We start from the raw sequence: 19,396 nt of genomic DNA, 5'->3' as shown, positions 1-19,396 counted from the left end.
TTAAATTTATATTTAATATTTTGAATTGTTATTTTTCTGTATTATAATATATATTTAATTAATAACTAATACAACTTGGAATTTATAACTAATAACTAATAATTTATATATTTGTGTGTATTTTGAATTTTTGTATTATATAATTTCTATTTTCTTAAATTTATATTATATATTTAGTTAGTTGTTAATTACATTTTAATAAAAGTTTTATGTTATGTTAGTTATTGTTACTTTTAGAATAGAAATATCGTGTTTGGATTGAGTCCGGGGGTGTTCGACCCTCGGCAAATGTGTGAGATTGAATAGAATACTAATTATTAGAAAATCCTAACTATATTCCAGAATATATAATGGATCGAAGTTGGATTAATGCTGTTCGTATAAGTGATGAGTACGAAAGGGGAGTAGAGGAATTTATACAATTTGTGCAGCGTAACGCGATTATTAGTGGTCATGATGGAGCAAAGATCAGGTGTCCGTGCGTTAACTGTTTGAATGGAAGGATACTGGATGTGAATATCATGAGGGAACACCTGCTGTGTGATGGGTTTCTTCGATCTTATACAACTTGGACATGGCATGGTGAATTATTAAATTTACCACGTGTTTCCGTAACTGAGGAATATGTGGGTTCTACCATGGATGAAACAGTACACGATGATGGAGATGATGATCGATTGGAGGACATGATTCGTGATGTGGGAGCTGAGTGTTTTGCAAAAGCGCATGGATATGAAAGTATGTCAAAAGATGCAGAAACTCCTTTGTATCCTGGATCAACTAACTTCACACGGTTGTCGGCGGTGTTAAGATTGATGAATTTGAAGGCAATAAACGGATGGACTGATAAAAGCTTCACGGAATTGCTCCAGCTGTTGAAGGATATGCTTCCAGAGGGAAATAGTCTACCTAATCGTAATTACGAGGCCAAAAAGATTCTTTGTCCAATGGGTATGGAGTACAAAAAGATACATGCATGTCCTAATGATTGTATATTATACCGGAAAGATTTTGAATTGTTGAAAAGTTGTCCGAGGTGTGGTTTATCACGTTATAAGTTGAAATAAAAAGATGATGATTCTATTGATGACATGGAAAAGCATGGACCCCCAATGAAGGTTATGTGGTATCTTCCCATCATTCCAAGGATGAAGCATTTGTTTGCAAACCCAGACGATGCTAAGAATCTTAGATGGCATGCAGATGAGAGGAAATGCGATGGCATGTACCGACATCCAGCTGATTCTATTCAATGGAAGAAATTTGATGATGACTTTCCAGAATTTGGTAAAGAATCAAGAAATATCCGACTTGGTTTAGTTACAGACGGAATGAATCCGTTTGGTAATATGAGTACAAATCACAGTTCATGGCCTGTATTACTAGTTATTTACAACTTACCTCCTGGATTGTGCATGAAGCGAAAATACATGATGTTGTCTATGATGATATCCGGTCCGAAACAACCAGGGAATGATATTGATGTTTATCTAAGTCCCCTAATTGAAGATTTGAAGTTAATGTGGGACCAGGGTGTCGAAGTATTTGACGGATTTGCTAATGAAACTTTCAAGCTTCATGCCATGTTATTTTGCACCATCAATGACTTTCCGGCATATGGTAACTTATCAGGTTATAGTGTTAAGGGTCACAAAGCGTGTCCAATATGCGAAGAAGACACTGCTTCTCAACAATTGAAACATGGAAGGAAAACAGTATATCTTCGGCATCGGAGGTTTCTTAGAAGTCATCATCCTTACCGGAGGTTGAAAAAAGCCTTTAATGGACACCAAGAGGGTAGTGGTCCACCAACTCCATTAACCGGTGTTGAGGTTTACCAAAAGGTAAATAACATAGACCACACCTTTGGTAAGTCCAAAAAAAAGTCATCCGTGACAAATATTTGGAAGAAGAAATCAATCTTCTTTGATCTTCCGTACTGGTCGAGGTTAGAAGTCAGACATTGTATAGATGTAATGCATGTTGAGAAGAATGTGTGTGATAGCTTAATTGGTACACTTCTTAACATTAACGGGAAGACGAAGGATGGTCTAAATGCTCGTTTAGATTTGATTGAGATGAACATACGCGGCGAGTTGGCACCCATAGAAATGGGTAAGCGTACATATTTGCCCCCAGCCTGTTACACAATGTCAAAAGATGAAAAAATTAGTTTTTGTCAATGTCTAAAGGGTGTGAAAGTGCCACAAGGACATTCCTCAAATGTGAAGAGCCTAGTGTCAATGCAAGATTTGAAGTTAATTGGGTTGAAGTCTCATGATTGTCACATCTTGATGCAACAGTTGTTGCCGGTAGCTATCCGTGGGATCTTACCAAAAAATGTTAGACACACCATAACCCGTTTGTGCTCATTCTTCTCTTCCATCTGTTGTAAAGTCATTGATCCCTCAAAACTAGATGAACTTCAAAATGAAATTGTTGTTATCTTGTGTGAATTGGAAATGTTTTTTCCTCCGTCTTTTTTTGACATCATGGTTCATCTAGTGGTGCATCTGGTAAGAGAGGTTAGATTGTGTGGACCAGTGTACTTAAGATGGATGTATCCTGTTGAGCGGTATATGAAAATTTTGAAAGGTTATGTGAAAAATCATTATCGTCCAGAGGCTTCAATGATTGAAAGGTACATAGCTGAAGAAAGTATTGAATTTTGTTCAGAGTACATGACAAAAGCAAATCCAATAGGTGTTCCAGCTAATTCATGGCACCACAGGCGTTCTACAACTAAATGTTTACGTGGTGTGAATATTGTAAGCAAATCTCGATCAGAAGTCTTGCAAGCACATTTGTACATATTGAATAACACAGATGAAGTTGTACCTTACATAGAAGCTCATAAAGTCATTGTGAAGGCAAATAACCCAAGACAAGCAGAGAAATGGGTCTTGATGGAACATAATAGAACTTTCATGCCTTGGTTTAAAGATGAGGTGTTCAAGGATTCAACGGCATCAGAGACCTTAACTTGGTTGGCTGCTGGATTGAAGTTTGATGTCATCTCATGTACAGCGTACGAAGTGAATAATTGTATATTTTACACGAAGTCCATGGATGAAAAGAGTACAATTCAAAATTCTGGTGTTACTCTTGAAGCCGAGTCAATGCAGTTTTTGACTTCGAAAGATACAAATCCAGTACTTGGATCAATGGCATACTATGGGTTTATAGAAGAGATATGGGAGATTGACTACACTAAGTTTTTCGTTCCAGTTTTCAAGTGTAAATGGGTTGACAATAAAAGTGGGGTTAAAATTGATGAATCAGGATTCACACTAGTGGACTTTCGAAAGATAGGGTATCGAGATGAGCCATTTATAATGGTTCAACAAGCATCTCAGGTTTTCTACGTGAAAGATCCTACGTCAGAACATTGGTATGTCGTTTTACACGGGAAAAAACAAGGGGAAGCCATAGATGATATTGAATATGGCGAAACTCGTTCATTCACACCAATGATAACTAATAAAGATGACGATGTACTTGATGATGTACATGCAACCCGTAAAGACCACAGTGAAGGAATTTACATATAAACATTCAACCCATATGCAACATGTAAATAAACATTTAGAATTTTTTGTATTATTTTTATATGATTTTAATTCGATTCACATTAACTAATGTTTGTTACCTAATTTTTTTAACAGAGACATGGATGACGACCAGACTCCAAACAGACCTCGATCTGGACGAGGCAATAGAGGACCTACTAGATTGAAGCGTCTTGCATTGAGACGTGCTGCTGGTGAGAAGACACATGTTGATATTGACGTCAACACTGGAGTGGCTTTTGGTCCTAAGGCAGATGAGTTTATGAGCTATCTTGGAGTTGTTTCTCGTGAGAGGCTCTCCATTTTGATTAATTCATGGGATGAGGTTTCAGAGGTTGATCGGAACATGCTATGGGAGGATGTTCTGGTAAGCTTTACATTATTATTGTTATCATATAATGCTTTTTAATATTGATTAATTAATTTTAATTTGATGATGTTATTTTCCAGGCAAACTTTGACATTCCTGATGTGGAACCGCTTCGATCAAAGATATTATCCAATATCGCACTTAAATTTTGTACCTTTAAGTCAAGACTGACTTCGAGAAACATTTTTGGCGACCTTAAAGACGAAAATCCATGTTTAAAGTACCAACATATTGATGAAGAGACATGGCGTCTTTTTAGAGAAAGCCGTGAAAATGAGGCTTGGATGGTAAGTGAAGTAACTTTTTTGATTATATAACATTAATAAGTTTATCTTATTTACTTCAGTTTGTTTATTTCAATTATGACAGGATCGTCGGAAGAAAGCTCAAGAGATAGCTTTGAAGAATCTTACCCCGCACGTTATGTCTCGTTCGGGGTATAGAAAACTTGAGCAAACACTGATGGTGGAAAAGGAGAAATCTCAACAGGGGTCACTTCTCCTCCATCACCACCTTTTCGCCATGTAAAATGGAAGAGGGCCCGAATTAAGAAGTCGGGTGCACCAAGTTCTGAGCAATCCGGGGTTATAATCGAAAAAATTGTAAGTTATTTTTGTTATTTTCAATTTTTTTAAAGCATTAATTATATTAATGATTGAAAATATGGTTTTTGTGTACTCTTGCAGGATTCCTTGGAATCCGATGGTAAATTTGTTGCTGAAGGTCGTCACGATATCCTGGTTGAAGCAATTGGACGACCTGAACACTCTGGTCGTGTTCGTGCCGCTGGACAAGGGGTCGGAATTAAACTTTATTTTGGAGTTTCAGAACGACAGCCATCCTCCTCCTCCAAGAAGGAAACTCAAATGAAGAGTAAGTTACGTGAAGAAATAATGGAGGAGATGAGAAAGGAGACTGATTTGATGTGGCTGGAGATGAAAAAGGAGAATGATCGAATGCGACAAGAGTTTCTATCGCAACAAGTTTGTGCTGAGCCGATTGAACCCCTTGTTAGTCCCACTCCCAAGAGCACAAAGGGGAGTTGTGCGGCTCCTCCAACATCAGGGGATGATATCAATGGGCAGACAGAGGATTGTGAGCTACTGGTAGTGGGCGGCAAACTTCCTCGGGTGGTGGCACTTGGAAAAGTCTATACAAACGCCACCACCTTACATAACGTTCCTCTGTCCCCTGATGTGGCGAAGGTAACAGTTGAAAAAGTACGATTTCCTGATGCTCGTGTTCCACTACCTTCAGATGAGGTAACCACTGTGGCCGATGCATTTCAGACATTCGTTGCCTGGCCCAGAGAGCTCATTCGATCTATGCCCGAACCTCATGTAATAATTTCGTTTCATTATATTATTTTTTATTTATATTTATATATTACATATAATTTAATACAAATGTTGTTTATCTTGTAGAAACCTTTTCAGCCACCAAGTCCGAAAAAGAAGCGTGAGGTTCCAGTTGACGATCCTATGGCTTCCCTACGTCTCATTGCTAGTCAGATTGGCAATGATCCTTTTCCAGTTCCGTGGGATAATACATTTTTTCAAATCAACACTGAACTGCCACTGATGATTTACAACACAGATTTATCAGAATTTATATCTGGGAAACAGGAGCTCAATATAAGTATAATTCAATTTTTTATGATGTAAGTATCTTTACCTATTATTCAATTTACTTTATGTTAAATCATTATTGATTATGCTTTAACTAAAAACTTGTAGGTTTTTGCATAGAGTCTGTATCACTGAGGGGAAAGAAAATATGTATGGATTCGTAGATCCTACATATACTAATCCCGTTGGACCAAACTCAACTGAGACTCAAGCATACATCACTAACATCCTGGAAAAAGAGGGAAAACAAATTTATTTATGCCCTTATTTTAATGAGTAAGTTTAATTATATGTCATCAATTATTATTATTTCATGTTTTAAATATTTACTAACTCTTTTCAATGATCATATAGGCATCATTGGCAGTTACTTGTCTTATCAATGGTTGATAAGACTGCTGTGTGGTTCTGTTCCCTACACAAGAAGATGCCCACAAAATTTAAGGATATCATTGATACGTAAGTATAGTATAAACTTAACTTTGTATGTTACTAATTAACCATCTACTAACGAGGTTTTTTGTATTAACCAGTTCATGGCGTGGATATAACATCCTAAAAGGTCGATCCAGTTCAAATAATTTGAACTACATAAGAGTAAAGGTTTGTAATTTTTTTCTTTCTCTATTATCATTGTTTATCAATATACTAACATATTACTTTTTATTGAATTATAGTGTAATAAACAACCAGGAAGCTATGAGTGTGGCTATTACATTATGCAATGGATGATTACCATTATAAGACTAGGTGTTAAAACTGGTTGGAAAGAGGTATATGTTAAATCATTTTTATAATTCTTGAACATATATATATCTAGAAACTAATTTATGTCAACTTTGCAATGCAGTTATTCACAGAAGAAACACCATTGAGTGAGGAAGGCATTTCATATGTTAGAGATTCTTGGTCCACATATTTCATTAATTTTTATAACTCTAGCATAGGTAAACAATAGTGGTTTTATTATATGTAATTTGATCACTTGTAAATGTACATTTTGATGATTTCAATTGATCACTACATTTCTGTATTTGTCTGGCTGGGTTTGATCATTATGCAGGTTATTTAAATATATGGTTTCTGCACAAAACAGAGTGTATTTTAAAAAAAAAATCACTATTTACAAATGCGGTCATTTACCAAGACCGCATTTGTAAATAGTGAATTCGCATTTACAAATGCGGTCTTGGTAAATGACCGCATTTGTAAATAGTGATTTATGAATGCGGTCTTTACCAAGACCGCATTCATAAATCCTAAACCCCAAACCCACTCCCTAATTCAGAATAATATACAAATGCGGTTACCTAAAATGACCGCATTTGTAAATGTGATTTATGAATGCGGTCATAGGACCGCATTTGTAAATTCCAGATTTACGAATACGTGCTGATCAAATGCGGTTCTATGACCGCATTTGTAAATTGAAAATAGCCGCATTTGTTTTACATATCTGCACTAGTGTCTTTGGTTATGATCTTGGAATTACGGGAGGAGTCACTTCTATGGAACCATTCTTGATAAAATTCTTTCCAAGTGTTTACAGACAAATGAAAGATGAGTCCAACCATGAGAGTCAATATTGCAAATTCAACAACCAGATCCTTACTTTATTTACCTCTTCTTTATATCTTGCTGCATTAGTAGCTTCTTTCTTTGCTTCCACCACCTCAAGAATGATGGGACGCAAGACCTCAATGTTGGCAGGTGGTTTATTTTTCCTTCTTGGTGCATTGATTAATGGTTTTGCAATCAATATTCAAATGTGTTGGGTTTAATAGTGCCAAAGTTCAAGAGGGGGGGTGAATTGACCTATTAAAACTTTCTCACAAAAACAGTGTTTAACACAGTTTACAGAAAATAAATTGCTTTATGAGAAAATGAACAGATTTATTTCAGCACTGTTTTTGTTTGAAAAGCGTTTATACAGCAAGGTTAATCACAAGATTATGCAGATAGATTTTCCAGATGCACACACATTGATATTAGATTTGAAAAACAGTGAAACACAAAACAACAAACTTCAATTTCAAGCAAATGATTAAGGTTCGATTGATAGCATGCCAATTAATTGAGTAACCTTTACAATCAACCTGTTCCAGTGACTTTTAACAAATTATAAGTGTTCTTCTTGAAAGACACAGTTTTCCAGAAATTAAGAACAATGAATCACAGAACAACAAGCTTCAATTTTAAGCAATTGTTTAAGGTTCAATTAATAGCTTTGACAATTTCTTGAGCAACCTATCACAATCAATCTGTTCCAGTAGCTTTTAACAAATTTTATATGTTCTTATCTGACTCAAACAACTTTTCCTGAAATTAAGAACAGGATGAAACGAGCCCAGAAAAAAACAGATTTATTAATGAATGAACAGATTTATTTCTTTGCTGTTTTATCAATTATGCAGAAACTTAATTGCAGAGATTGAGAGAGAATGAACACATGTCAGTTATACTGGTTCACTCAACTGAGCTACATCCAGTCTTCACCTAAAACCAAGGTGAAATTCACTAAATCACAATACAAACAAACACAATTCCCACTGTTCTTGAAACCTACAAGAACTTAGGTACTCTTGCTGAAAAAACCTATTTAAGCTGACACACACTCTTCAAGAAAACCTATCAAGAAGAGTGTTCAACCAAACTATTACAAGAAATGAGAAGTGAAACGACTACACCTGATTGAGGATACAAAGATCTGCCTTAAACCAGTAGGCAAGATTTCTAGAACAGTAGCAACACCTCACACCAAGCTTTTGGAACCAAACCAAGAACAAGCACTTTGTGATTTTCGAAATCTTTGAAGAACAAATGCTAATCCTTTGTAAACTCTTAATTCTCTGCTGTAAAACTTGTTTTTACAAATGTATGAACGATGTTTAAACTCAGAAACAAGTTTTCATTTTATAGAAAACCAACTTATAACAGAATTTTAAAAAAACAGTTAAAGCTGTTATAAAATGAACAGATTGAAAATAAAATGAACAGATTTATTTTCAAAAGCAGTTAGAGAATTTGTTAAGTGAGGAGACTTAGTCAACCATTCTGGTGCAGAGATAAAACTGAAAAACGCTTAAGCTAGATATGGCACCAGAGAGAAAAAGAATGTATTCATTTACAGATGAACAGATTTATTTTTCAAAACGAAAACAGAAAAGCTTAACTATTTGAAACACAGTCGTTTTGAAAGATAGAAGACTTAGTCAAAATACATGATGCACAAAATCTAATTTTCACAAGACTTAGACAAGGCATCAGTGTAAAAATGAATCTGTTTATTTAGAAAAGAACAGATTTATTTTTATGCAGTAAACGTGGTTTTTGTAAAACATGTGAAAAACAGTTTAAGAAAACTTATGCTTGTTCTTATCACATGGCCAGTGGTTATGAGGTGAGTTACTCAACAAAAAGCCCACTCTTAGACAACCTCTAAGCACTACCTAAGACACACTTAAAGCAAAGCAAAATACACATGAAATGTACATAAAAGTCTTCATCAAACACAATCTTGAAGGGGCAACAACCATCTTCAACAATCTCCCCTGTTTGATGGAGACAAATCCCCATAGCTAACCTCATAGCTTTGTTGCTTTAAGCACCTGCACTGCACCAGATTTTAAACCAGAAAAAAACAGCAACATTGCATAGCATGAGAAATGGTTTTAAGGTGCAGAATTAACTCCCTGTTTCTGCTAGCTTCACCTCGCATGGTGAGCTATTTTTCAGCTATTTTTCTCCCCCTTTGGATTCATCAAACAGCATAGAAGCATAGGGAAAAAAATATAAAACAGAAACCATAACCATAATAGTCCAGAAAGAAAACCATATTGTTCAGCATTACAGACATTTGAAAGCTGATAAAGAAAGCATTAAAAACAGATGACTACTGATCCTTGTAGTAAAGCTCTGCAAGTTGTGCCTGAACCCCTTCAATCTGATCATTAAGGTGTTGAAACCTTGCATGAGTAGTCTCAAAGTATGCCCTTTGTTCTGCAGACATTACATCAAGACGATACAACACTTGCCTTTCAAACATAGACATTGGTTCTCCTCGGTATTTTGGAGCTTGATAGGCAACTATGGCATTTGCAGCAACTTCCTCATGCACAGACTGGGTAGCAGGTGAGTCATCATCCATAGGAACAGCTTCATCTTCATCCTCATTGTGGAGGTTTGATGCCTCATGTTCTGCTTGAGGGTCCTTCCCTTTGAGAACCACCCACTTGTCCTCAATTTTGTGAAAACCCATTTTGGTGAGAGTTGAAGTATCAATCTCACTTACAACCTTGATAGGGTCGTTTCTCTCATTTGTAACATCAATACCAAAGTAATCAATCAATTTGGAAACAATTATAGCATAGGGAAATCGGTAATCAGCCAACCTTTTTGATTTGAGCATGTGTTCATTGATAATGAAAACCCAGTTTACCTTAATCTGGTTCATGATGCAATATAGGAGAATTAGATCCTCTTCATGTAAGACAGCATGGTTTGTTCCTCTTGGAATAAGTTGCCATGCTATGATGTAGGCAACTAGGCGTGGAGTGAGGTTCAAGTGCCCTGCATGGAACCTGTTTATACTCTCTGTAGGATTCCTCATGCAGCTTTTATAGTATTGCAGCTTGTTGAATTCTTGGATTCCACTGGTGTTTCCCTTTCCTACTTTTAGTCCAGCATACTTTATTCCAGCCACAGAATTCCACACCTCACTTGTGATCTTCATCTTGGTCCCTTTCACATAAGAGACATCATTCTTTCCATCCAATGTGAGGTTAGTGTAAAACACCTTAACCAAGTCAGGATATACATTACCCGTTAATTCCAGCAGCTTTTTCAGTTTCTGGTGCTTCAACACAGCCCTTGTTTCTTCCAGTTTTTCAGATTTCAGCCAGTTGAAGTCCAGCACCTTGGGTATATTAATCTGCTTTCTGCTTGTTTCGTGGATGTAGGCATTGTTTGCTTCTTCATTTCCAGCGAACCAACCTTCTAGCACACCTTGAAAGGTGGTTTGCTTGCCCTTATTTTTCTGTTTCTTTGAAGAAGAAGCCATGGTTGAACCAGAATTTTTCTCTTGTTTCAAATGGTGAGAACAGAAAATGGGTAGCCAATGTGGGTAGCAGATATTCACACAGGTTTATATAGAAATGAATGGGTTGATATGGCAGTTATGAGTGGATATGCATGAAGATTTTATGCTCTGAATTTATGCAGAGAATCTTTGAAAATATGCAGCAAATATTTAGGGTCACGATGCACACAATTCATACCTTTATTGAGCACCCAAACCATCAAATCGGTTACATAACCATGACCAAAACCGTCAAAGGTACATAGGTTAATGCTCACTAGGTCAGTCAAGCAGTCAAAAATCACAATTTCTCTTTCCTAGTCATAAATGCGTATCAGTACAAAAAATAAACACATTCAATTAGGAATAAACAGATTTAATTTTTCACTGCTAGGCACAATTGACATTTATAATACCCAATTCATTAAGCAGAAAATTAAACCTATCTTTGGCTAATGGTTTTGTGAACAAATCAGCAAGTTGTAAATCAGTACCAATGAACTTAATATCACATGTTCCATTAGATATGTGTTCCCTTAGAAAATGATGCCTAATTTCAATGTGTTTGGTTCTTGAATGCATGACAGGATTTTTGGTTAAGTTGATTGCACTTGTATTATCACACAGCAGAGGTATATGGTTAAGTAAGATACCAAAATCATTCAATTGCTGTCTTAGCCATATGGTTTGAGCACAGCAACTCCCTACTGCAATGTATTCTGCTTCAGCAGTGGAGAGAGCTACACAAGCCTGCTTTTTGCATTGCCATGAGATCAAGCTTGATCCTAGCAAATGACAGGTTCCACTTGTGCTCTTCCTATCAATTTTGCAACCTGCAAAATCTGAATCAGAATATCCAGTTAAACTTAATGAAATATTACCTGGATACCACAAGCCAACTTCTTTAGTTCCTTGCAAATACTTCAAAATCCTTTTGACAGCATTGTAGTGTGATTCTTTAGGAGCAGATTGAAATCTTGCACACATGCACACTGCAAACATTATATCTGGCCTGCTGGCAGTGAGATACAGTAGTGATCCTATGAGTCCTCTGTATTTGGTTTCATCAACAGAAATTCCAGCTTCATCATGATCCAAATGACAGCTTGTTAAGAAGGGTGTGCTGATTGGTTTACACTTGTCCATTTCAAATTTCTTCAGCAGATCCTTGCAGTACTTAGCTTGATTCAAGAAAATGCCATCCTTGAGTTGTTTGACCTGCAAGCCTAGAAAATAGTTCAACTCATCCATCATTGACATTTCAAACTCGTTCTTCATGATTTCCACAAAAGTTTCACACAATTCTTCATTGTTTGATCCAAAAATGATATCATCCACATATACTTGTTTTAGAATTGAGTCATCCCCTTTCTTCTTGATGAACAAGGTCTTATCTAATGTGCCTCTGTCATAGCCTTGTGAGGTGAGAAAATCACTTAGCCTCTCATAACATTGCCTAGGAGCTTGCTTGAGCCCATAGAGAGCCTTTTTGAGTTTGAACACGTATTCTGGATGCTGATGGTCTTCAAAACCTGGTGGTTGTGAAACAAATACCTCTTCATTTATATAACCATTCAAGAATGCACTCTTCACATCCATTTGAAATAGCTTGAACCCTTTGATGCAGGAGAAGGCAAGTAACAATCTGACAGCTTCTAGTCGTGCCACTGGTGTATATGTCTCATCATAGTCTATTCATTCTTCTTGATTGTACCCTTTAGCCACTAGCCTAACCTTATTTCTGGTAATCACCCCGTGCTCATCCATTTTGTTTCTGAATACCCATTTTGTTCCAATTATATTCATCTCAGGTATTCTAGGAACAAGAGTCCAGACCTCATTAAGAGCAAATTGATTCAGTTCATCTTGCATGGCTAAATTCCAGTTGCTGTCCTTGAGAGCTTCATTCAGATTCTTAGGTTCCACTTGAGATACAAAAGCCATTGCTTCACAGATGTTGTTCAAGGATTTCCTAGTTGATACTTCTTTCTCAATGTTCCCAATGACATTATCAAGGGTTAAATCTCTTGGGGTTTTCCACTCTTTTGGCAAACCTGCAGCTGCAGTACATTCTTGTATAGCATGTGTATCAACAGTATCAAAATGAATCGATTCATTTTGATTTAAAACAGATTTAAATTCATTAATGTCAAGGTCATCAACAACAGTTTTAGATATGCTATGATCAGTTTCATAAAATACAACATGCATTGATTCTTCTACTATAAGCAACCTTTTATTGAAGACTCTATATGCATGACCATTCAAAGCATAACCAATGTGCACACCTTCATCAGATTTAACATCAAACTTACCAAGATTTTCTTTGCCATTATTCAATACAAAACATTTACACCCAAATACTCTAAGGTGGCTCACACTAGGTTTTCTGCCCTTATACAATTCATATGGGGTTTTCTTAAGAATAGGTCTTATTAAGGTCCTATTTAACACATAAGCTGCAGTATAAACTGCATCAGCCCAAAAATACTTAGGAAGCTTAGATTCATTTAACATAGTTCTAGCTAGTTCCTCTAATCATCTATTTTTCCTTTCAACTACTCCATTTTGTTAGGGTGTCCTAGGGGCTGAAAAGGTATGTGCTATCCCATGCTTCTCACATAACCTCTCAAACTTAGCATTTTGAAACTCTCCCCCATGATCACTTCGAATTGATTTTATGCAGCAACCATTTTCATTTTGCAGAATCTTTGCTAATTTCTTAAAGGCAGTGTAAGCATCATGTTTATGTGCAAGAAATAAAGTCCATGTAAATCTAGAGTAATCATCCACAACAACTAAAGCATACAAATTTCCAGCCAAGCTAGCAACTCTAGATGGTCCAAATAAATCCATGTGCAGTACATCCAAAGGCTTTTTTGTAGAGACAATATCCTTTAACTTGAAAGAGGATTTGATTTGTTTACCTTTCACACAAGCATCACAAAGCCTGTTGTCCTAAAATTTAATGTTAGGCAAACCAGAAACTAAATCTTTATATTTCAATTTATTCAAGTGATTTGTGTGTATGTGAGCTAACCTCCTGTGCCACAGCCAAGACTCATCACTTCTGGACAGCAAGCACTCATTTGAAGAGTTAGTTTCCATGATATTCAACAGATAAATGTTATTCACTCTCTTACCAGTAAACAGTACCTTACTAGATGAATTACTTGAGATTATGCAGCCTTTTGACTCAAAATTCACTTTGTATCCTTTGTCACAAAGCTGACTTATGCCGAGAAGACTATGCTTGAGTCCTTCTACATAGAGCACATTCTCAATGGTTGTTGAGTTCCCTGTTCCAACAGTGCCTCTGCCCAAAATCCTCCCTCGGTTATTATCACCATAGGTTACATGTCCTTCTGCTTTGAGCTTCAAGCTAGTAAACTTTGTAAGATCTCCAGTCATATGCTTGGAACAACCATTGTCCAAGTACCACTGATTTTTCTTGCTGCCAATCTGCAAAACAGAATAAAAATGATACAAATGGTACCCTTTTCAGTATAGGGTCCAACACAGATTAAAACCTTCTCTTTGGTAGCCATTTTGCTAAGTTCTTAGGCACAAGATGCTTTCTAGCAATGCAAGACCTAAAGGTATGACCAGATTTCATGCAGTAAAAACAGGTTACATGAGATGCCTTTTTGCCACTGTTAAAAGGTGAAAAAAACTGATTTTGCTGGAACAAAAAAACTTGAAAGCTTTTTGACATTGGTTACATTTCCAGGGGTATAACCAAGACCATTCTTATTGAAAACAACATTCTGTGATCCAAGGAGAGACTCAAGGTTTTCTCTTCCCTTGGTGAAATTGGAAAGGGTTTTCAGCAAATATTCCACTTGTTTTTCCAATTTTTTGCAGTTTTCACAGGTTTTAATAGAGGCATGCAAGCATGTTAGTTCAAGGCTTACCAAATCTGTTTTGGCTTTATGAAATTCTTCCTCAAGTGTTTTTACTTTAGGTGCAAGCACATTATTTACCTTTTGCAGCTTATTGCATATTACAGCTAGCCTATTTGCTTCATCATGAGTTTCCTTGAAAGCAGCAAGCAATTGATCATAGTTATCTGAATCCACAGAGAAATCACTTACTGAATCAGAGATTGACTCCTCATCCTTCATCATGAAGCACAAATTGTTTTCCTCATCTTCTGTTGAAGAGCAGCTGGTTGAAGATACTTCATTTTCCTCCCATGAGATGTAAGCTCTTCTTCCCTTGTTCCTTTCAAATTTCTTGCTGACAGATTTGTCCTTTGTTTGATTGTCTGGACAATCTGTTTTGATATGCCCTGTTTTGCCACAGCCAAAGCAAGTATATTTAGAGGAATTTGAATCATTGGGTTTAGGATACCTTCTTTTCTGCTGGTTCCTATTTCTGCTTTTCTTCCTCAGGAATTTGCTGAATCTTTTTGTAAGAAGGCTGATTGTGTCATCATCTTCAGCATCTTCTTTTTCCTCCTTGATCTCATCCAGTTCAGTTGCTTTCAGTGCAAGACCTTTGGGTTTTCTCTCTGTTGTTTCCTGCTCTTTGAGTCTTTTGAGCTCTAGCTCATGCTCCCTTAGCTTTCCAAACAGTGCAGAAGTTCCCAGCTTTGACAGATCACGGCTTTCAGATATGGCAGTCACCTTTGGTTGCCAGCTTCTGTCGAGGCACTTCAATATCTTTATGTTGAGTTCCTCTCTGTCAAATTTTTTTCCCAAACCAGTGAGGTGATTCACAATATGGGTGAACCTTTTCTGCACATCAGCAATGCTCTCCTCGGGTTGCATTCTGAACAGTTCATATTCTTGGATGAGAGCATGTTTTCTTGACCTCTTCACATCTTCAGTACCCTCATGAGTGACTTCTAAGACTTCCTACATCTCCTTAGCTGACTTACATTGGGATATCCTGAAGAACTCATCCATTGTCAATGCAGAGGTTATGATGTTCTTGGCCACATGATCATGTTGAGCCTTCCTTCTTTCGGTCTCATTCCATTCTGATCTTGACTTTACCACTTCTTCATCCTTGACAACCTGCATTGGCACATAAGGTACATTGACCACAGCTTCCCAAATTAATGCATCAATAGATTCCATGAAAATTCTCATTCTAACTTTCCAAAATGCATAATTCATTCCATTGAACATAGGTGGTCTATTAACAGCAGATCCTTCAGCAAAAAGCACATTAAACTCAGACATTATTACAAACAAACTTGATTAAAATACAAGTCCTAGCTCTTAATACCAATTGTTGGGTTTAATAGTGCCAAAGTTCAAGAGGGGGGGTGAATTGACCTATTAAAACTTTCTCGTAGAAACAGTGTTTAACACAGTTTACAGAAAATAAATCGATTTATGTGAAAATGAACAGATTTATTTCAGACCTGTTTTTGTTTGAAAAGCGTTTATACAGCAAGGTTAATTACAAGATTATGCAGATAGATTTTCCAGATGCACACACATTGATATTAGATTTGAAAAACAGTGAAACACAAAACAACAAACTTCAATTTCAAGCAAATGATTAAGGTTCGATTGATAGCATGCCAATTAATTGAGTAACCTTTACAATCAACCTGTTCCAGTGACTTTTAACAAATTATAAGTGTTCTTCTTGAAAGACACAGTTTTCCAGAAATTAAGAACAATGAATCACAGAACAACAAGCTTCAATTTTAAGCAATTGTTTAAGGTTCAATTAATAGCTTTGACAATTTCTTGAGCAACCTATCACAATCAATCTGTTCCAGTAGCTTTTAACAAATTTTATATGTTCTTATCTGACTCAAACAACTTTTCCTGAAATTAAGAACAGGATGAAACGAGCCCAGAAAAAAACAGATTTATTAATGAGTGAACAGATTTATTTCTTTGCTGTTTTATCAATTATGCAGAAACTTAATTGCAGAGATTGAGAGAGAATGAACACATGGCAGTTATACTGGTTCACTCAACTGAGCTACATCCAGTCTTCACCTAAAACCAAGGTGAAATTCACTAAATCACAATACAAACAAACACAATTCCCACTGTTCTTGAAACCTACAAGAACTTAGGTACTCTTGCTGAAAAAACCTATTTAAGCTGACACACACTCTTCAAGAAAACCTATCAAGAAGGGTGTTCAACCAAACTATTACAAGAAATGAGAAGTGAAACGACTACACCTGATTGAGGATACAAAGATCTGCCTTAAACCAGTAGGCAAGATTGCTAGAACCGTAACAGCACCTCACACCAAGCTTTTGGAACCAAACCAAGAACAAGCACTTTGTGATTTTCGAAATCTTTGAAGAACAAATGCTAATCCTTTGTAAACTCTTAATTCTCTGCTATAAAACTTATTTTTACAAATGTATGAACGATGTTTAAACTCAGAAACAAGTTTTCATTTTATAGAAAACCAACTTATAACAGAATTTTAAAAAAACTGTTAAAGCTGTTATAAAATGAACAAATTGAAAATAAAATGAACAAATTTATTTTCAAAAGCAGTTAGAGAATTTGTTCAGTGAGGAGACTTAGTCAACCATTCTGGTGCGGAGATAAAACTGAAAAACGCTTAAGCTAGATATGGCACCAGAGACAAAAAGAATCTATTCATTTACAGATGAACAGATTTATTTTTCAAAACGAAAACAGAAAAGCTTAACTATTTGAAACACAGTCGTTTTGAAAGATAGAAGACTTAGTCAAAATACATGATGCACAAAATCTAATTTTCACAAGACTTAGCCAAGGCATCAGTGTAAAAATGAATCTGTTTATTTAGAAAAGAACAGATTTATTTTTATGCAGTAAACATGTTTTTTGTAAAACATGTGAAAAACAGTTTAAGAAAACTTATGCTTGTTCTTATCACATGGCCAGTGGTTATGAGGTGAGTTACTCAACAAAAAGCCCACTCTTAGACAACCTCTAAGCACTACCTAAGACACACTTAAAGCAAAGCAAAATACACATGAAATGTACATAAAAGTCTTCATCAAACACAATCTTGAAGGGGCAGCAACCATCTTCAACAAAATGTTCATCATAGGTCCATAATTGAAAGAGGTAAGAAAGAAGCAGCTAAGAAAATGTTGCAAAAGATTCGTGGTATGGATAATGTTGACGAGGAGTTTCAAGCCCTTGTTGATGCCACTGAAATAGCCAAAGATGTGGAACACCCATGGAAGAACATTACACAACCAAAATATAGACCTCAACTCACATTTTGCTCTATCATTCCATTTTTCCAACAATTCACCGACATCAATGTGATAATGTTTTATGCACCTGTACTATTTAAAACTTTAGGATTTGGTAACGATACTTCCCTTATGTCTTCTGTTATCACTGAAGGTGTTAACGTGGTTGCCACTTTTGTTTCTATTTTCTCAGTGGATAAGTTTGGAAGAAGGATATTGTTCCTCGAAGGTGGCATTCAAATGCTTATTTATCAGGTAAAAACCTTATCTTAATCGATAAACAATGTATGTTATTTTAATATTTAAGAATAACATTTTTATGTCTTAAGTCATTTGTTAACATGAACAAATAATTTGAAGGCCATAAAAATTGTTTGTAGCTTGCTGTTGGAGTCATGATTGCTTTGAAGTTTGGAGTGAGTGGTGAAGGACATTTCAGTAATGGAGAAGCTACTGTTCTCTTATTTTTTATATGTGCATATGTTGCAGCATATGCATGGTCATGGGGTCCACTAGGGTGGTTGGTTCCGAGTGAAATATGTTCTCTTGAGGTTCGATCTGCAGGTTAAGGCACCAATGTTGCTGTAAACATGTTATTTACCTTTGTTATTGCTCAAGTTTTCCTAACCATGCTTTGTCACTTGAAGTTTGGTATTTTCTTTTTCTTTGCTGGATTTGTGCTCATCATGACCATTTTTGTCGCCTTGTTCCTGCCCGAGACAAGAAATGTTGGGATTGAAGAAATGAATAAAGTTTGGAAGTCACACTGGTTTTGAGGTAAGTTCATTCCGGATGATGTAGTCATAAATGCACATCCTCATATGGCCGCAGCTTGAATTGACCAAGAACGCATTTAATCTTACAAATAAAATTTGTCTCATTTTCCAAATAATTCATTGTAATTAAGTAATTCCTATGGTTTGTAACAATTATATTTATTCATAATTTGTACCAAATCCATCAAAGAGTTATTTATTATATATTTAGATATATTCTCTTAAAACATTGCTTGGATTTTGCTCGATTATTGTATTAAAATCTACATTACTCATCAATTATTCTGACATAAGCGTATTTCAACCTTGACCTAACTACATGTCCAATACAGTGCGCACTTTTACCATAGTTTTGTGCAAAAGGTTTTGTTACCGAGGAAGATATGTACGTTCAACTATCAAGGATGTTGCATGAAGAAGAGAAGAACAATTAATGTTTCATGAAGTGCATGTAATGCTTCTTAACGTTCAAACTTGATAGAAGATAGAAGAAGAATATAGTCAAATGAGTTCAAAGCTACTAAAAATTATAAAAGAGATTGCAACGACAACACTCTTCAAGCCTATATAAAGACATGTTTCAAAGAGAAGAAGAGAAAAGAGTCATTACTTGCAAGTGCTAAAACTCTACTAAATTTCTTTACATCCTTAAAATCTTTGTAAGAACTCATTTTGTGTTTAACCATTAGCAAACTAGAAGAAAACATATATAGATCATGGAATTAACTCTTATCAAGACAACATAGCAGGTTGTATGCTTTTGGGAATGGATTAAAATCCTTTCCTCAATAATCGA

The 19,396-nt window shown here is 36.0% G+C and overlaps 1 pseudogene; it reads left to right on the top strand.

Annotated features, from left to right (window-relative positions):
• The first annotated feature begins 9,655 nt into the window (after positions 1–9,655).
• Positions 9,656–18,660, top strand: LOC137808236 (sugar transport protein 10 pseudogene; annotated as a pseudogene).
• The last annotated feature ends 736 nt before the right edge of the window (positions 18,661–19,396 follow it).

Source organism: Phaseolus vulgaris, chromosome 11 (genome assembly GCF_051622355.1).
Source record: "Phaseolus vulgaris cultivar YP4 chromosome 11, ASM5162235v1, whole genome shotgun sequence".
Classification (NCBI taxonomy): Eukaryota; Viridiplantae; Streptophyta; class Magnoliopsida; order Fabales; family Fabaceae; genus Phaseolus; species Phaseolus vulgaris.
The sequence above is the reverse complement of the archived record's forward strand: the minus strand, read 5'-3'. Positions and strand labels throughout refer to the sequence as shown.